The following is a 4791-nucleotide window of genomic DNA, read 5'->3' on the forward strand; positions in this document are numbered from 1 at the left end:
CACAGCAACTGCAGTTTTACTGTGGTAATTGTAGTTAAAACACAGTACATGCTTTTACCACAGTTACTGTAGTGTTAGGCCTACTACAGTACAACACTTAGCCTAGGCTACCAGGGCTTTACCACAGGGCTTTATTTTCTAATATTTCAACTGGGTTTTTTTTAACTATACAATTAATTTTCTAAATACCCCACATCATTAGGCATATCAAACCTAAAAAAATAATAATATTTTGTCAGGTCATGTCAGGTGGTAATCAGCAAGAAATTCCTTTTTTAATCCTCTTCACTATTTTCCCCCCTAAATTAACTGTGCCCTTGGCCCGGCGGTCCCGCTGGTGTGTGTGTGTAATGACACCATGGTCCCGTTAGATAGGTAGACGAGTACACACACAAACACACACACACACAGTCTCGCTGTAAATAAGGTCAGTTTTATTGCTGAATCGTGACGTCCCTCGGACAGCTGGTCACATGACGCTGGTCAGGACGGGGCGTCACACCCTCGTATAAAGTCATGCAATTTCTACAAAGTCTTCAAAATCACACCATTGTTAAAAAGATGATTCGGCTCCTTAAAAAAGTCCAGTCTTTCCTCGTGGGCTCAGTTCTGTGACGGACGTTTGTTCGTGTGCCAGCATTCCCTGCCATAGTGTCCAAACTCAGCGCGGCGACTCCCGACCTGCAGACGAGCGGACGCCAGCGCTGGAGAACCTGCAGCTCATGCCAGCGGCTGGCCATGCGGTGCTCAGAGTCTTCAGTCACGCTAGGACTTCAGCTTGACCATCTCAGGGATCGATCATCAGCCCGATCACTAATAGATCAAGCACACCGAGCGGCTGTGAAGGTGCATGCAGAATCTGATCTGGACACTCGGAGCGTCTGCGCCGCACTGACATCAGCGGATCTCTCTCTCGTCTCTCTCGGGGACTTGTGTTCTGAGGAAGATCTCTCTTCAGTGAGTTCAAGCTGAACACAAGAACACACATCTGCCAGCCGAGCCAGACACACCGTCTTCATTCGAAGGGGAACCGAGAGTAGTGTTCAAGCCGTGCTGGCAGACACTGTTCTTGTTTTCAGCACAAACTCGTCTTTACTCAGAACACACGACTCACAATCTGAAGTCATGAATCTCTTAATTTAGCACTGTACTGGGAAACAAACAATACTACAGGAAGAGCATCTGTTTCACACTCTGTCTCTCTCACTCACACACACACACACACACACACACACACCTGAACCGGCTGCCCGTCAGCATTAAACACACACACACACCTGAACCGGCTGCCCGTCAGCATTAAACACACACACACACCTGAACCGGCTGCCCGTCAGCATTAAACACACACACACACACCTGAACCGGCTGCCCGTCAGCATTAAACACACACTCACACACACCTGAACCTGCTGTCCGTCAGCATTAAACACACACACACACACACACACACACACACACACACACTCGGTCTCTCACACTCACTCACTCACGAACCGGCTGTCCGTCAGCATTAAACGCACACATACACACACACTCTGTCTCTCTCACTCACACACACACACACCTGAACCGGCTGCCCGTCAGCATTAAACACACACTCACACACACCTGAACCGGCTGTCCGTCAGCATTAAACACACACTCACACACACCTGAACCGGCTGCCCGTCAGCATTAAACACACACTCACACACACCTGAACCGGCTGTCCGTCAGCATTAAACACACACACTCACTCTCTGTCTCTCACACACACACACACACACACCTGAACCGGCTGTCCGTCAGCATTAAACACACACACACACTCTGTCTCTCTCACTCTCACACACACACACTCACTCTCTCTCTCTCTCACACACACACCTGAACCGGCTGTCCGTCAGCATTAAACACACACTCACACACACACACACACCTGAACCGGCTGTCCGTCAGCATTAAACACACACACACACTCTGTCTCTCTCACACACACACACACACACCTGAACCGGCTGTCCGTCAGCATTAAACACACACACTCACTCTTGTCTCTCTCTCTCACTCACACACACACACACACCTGAACCGGCTGTCCGTCAGCATTAAACGCACACATACACACACACTCTGTCTCTCTCTCACACACACACACACACACCTGAACCGGCTGTCCGTCAGCATTAAACGCACACATACACACACACTCTTTCTCTCTCACACACACACACACACACCTGAACCGGCTGTCCGTCAGCATTAAACGCACACATACACACACACACACTCTCTCTCTCACACACACACACACCTGAACCGGCTGTCCGTCAGCATTAAACGCACACATACACACACACTCTCTCGCTCTCACACACACACACACACACCTGAACCGGCTGTCCGTCAGCATTAAACGCACACATACACACACACTCTGTCTCTCTCACTCACACACACACACACACACGCACACACGCACACACACACACACACACACACACACCTGAACCGGCTGTCCGTCAGCATTAAACGCACACATACACACACTCTGTCTCTCTCACACACACACACACACACACACACACACACCTGAACCGGCTGTCCGTCAGCATTAAACACACACACACACTGTCTCTCTCACTCACTCACACACACACACACACACACACCTGAACCGGCTGTCCGTCAGCATTAAACACACACACACTCACACTCTGTCTCTCACACACACACACACACACACACACACACCTGAACCGGCTGTCCGTCAGCATTAAACGCACACATACACACACACTCTCTCTCTCTCACACACACACACACACACACCTGAACCGGCTGTCCGTCAGCATTAAACTGCTCATTTCCTTTATTAAAGGTCAACGGATGCGTCACTGCGCTTGAATCCTGAAAACACATTGTCTAGCGTTTGATTCTACAATAAACAGTAAAAATGATGTTAAAATGCATTGAACTCAAAAATAAATACAAATCAAAATGAATAAAAAAGCACAAAAAGAAAAATTCGCTTTCGGGTGATTGTGCAGACAGACAGACATCATGACGGCTTCATGAAAGACTGCAGTGAGGAGCAGGAGTGCAGACGATACAGAGCGGGATGAGGAGCCGGACACACGGCCAGCTGCAGGCGGAGTGAGGAGTGTTCCTGCATGTGTCCTGTGGATGGAGACGTGTGTGTCGAGCGCTTCCCAGGACCAGAGTCAGCTCTCCGTCAGGAGTGAGGGTCACACGAGCTGCATCATCATCATCATCATCATCATCATCGCTCGCCTCTACGGCCGGTGGAACCTGCACACACACACACACACACACACACACACACACACACACAATAACTGAGGAGGGGAATAAGGTAGTAGGACATTTCTATGTTTTGGGAAGTTCTCTACATGCGAGCGGGTCTGGATCATATCTCGGAAGCATTGCCTTTCTGTTCAGTCCTTGACGGCCCCTGATGCCGATCTTTAGGATGGCTCCTCCATGAGGAATATCTCGTGACCAATGTTGAGGATTATTTTGTTGATTTCAATCAGGAAGTGTTCCCCAATGGGAGCATGTTTCCTGAAGTGACGAGCAGAGCTGTGACCAGCGCAGCTTCAGTACAGTGTTCACATAGCAGAACTCACTCAAGTTTCCTCAAAGCCCTAAACAATCATGCTTGTACTCTACTCCCCGAGACCGTTCAGATGACACACGACTATCTGAGCTGTATGACGGTTTGCAAATACTATAGTACAGCATTTATGAAACACGTTTTTGCACTTTTTATCAGCAGATAACTCGGCACTACTTGGGGAGTTAATCGAATTGGCTACATTCATTGTAAAGTTCTAAGCTTTCAAATGACACTTATGTTGTGTTGAAATAAATATGATTATTCATGTTTTCATCACCAGGTGGCGTGAGTTTAGAGGGACTCAACACTTGTTGTAAGCTGAGTTTGCGCATTGAGAAGCCAGCACAGCCGGCTGCGGGAACACACTCATCCCGGAGACACGACAGACACGTCAGCCGAGTGTGTGACACGTGAGGAACGCCATGGATTGCGTTTGGGCAGTTTCTAATCGTGAGAATCTGCTGTAAATAATGATGAGTGGTTTTCTGCGATCTGTCCATGTTTTATGAAGTTATGAGTGAAAACGCCATGTGACATCTACATCTTTGTAAACTATTTTGGTTGTGAACGCACATTACTGGATGTGTGCAGACTCGTGAGGGTGAACAGCACAACAGGAGCACGCTGGATCTGAACGTGACGTCTCTGGGTTATTGTGCTACACATCTGGCTTCAGTGTCTATCGGCTCTTAAACACACACACACACACACGGGAGCGCGGCGTCGGGGTTAAAAGTGGAAAGGCACACATACAGCACCTCACTACCATGGTCAAATATACTTACTATGGGTATTTGTATGAAAACTAGGCTAAAAAGATTTAGTATAAATGCACAAATGCTGTAAAACGATATTCCAAAACTCCTGTCTGCTGCATGACTACATTACTAATATAATACATGTGCCGGACACCGCTCCGCGAGAAGCGCTCCTGCTCTAGAGAGATGAAGTCGACTTTTGGCACATTAACATTATATCGGACATTTATCAAACTCTTGGTATGGTTATATCAAAGAAAACGATATTGCGATAATTCTCGTTATTGTTTATTAGTTATACTGTTATGGTGAATGGCTATGATGACATTTACATTACAGAATTAATCTTTGCGTTGGGGAATCTCACTGAACTGGTCCAATGACAACTGCATAATGTTGAGATTAATGTTT

At 47.5% G+C, this 4791-nt stretch overlaps 1 long non-coding RNA gene across 1 annotated transcript; it reads right to left on the bottom strand.

Annotated features, from left to right (window-relative positions):
* Window positions 1-422: 422 nt before the first annotated feature.
* LOC306994303 lies at window positions 423-4696 on the bottom strand. Its single transcript, XR_013796661.1, has 3 exons — window positions 2807-4696; window positions 2653-2736; window positions 423-1237 (listed from the first exon to the last, which is right to left on the bottom strand). It is a non-coding gene; the product is annotated as an uncharacterized lncRNA (long non-coding RNA).
* Window positions 4697-4791: the final 95 nt, after the last annotated feature.

Source organism: Phoxinus phoxinus (genome assembly GCF_949152265.1).
Source record: "Phoxinus phoxinus genome assembly, contig: scaffold_147, whole genome shotgun sequence".
NCBI lineage: Eukaryota > Metazoa > Chordata > Actinopteri > Cypriniformes > Leuciscidae > Phoxinus > Phoxinus phoxinus.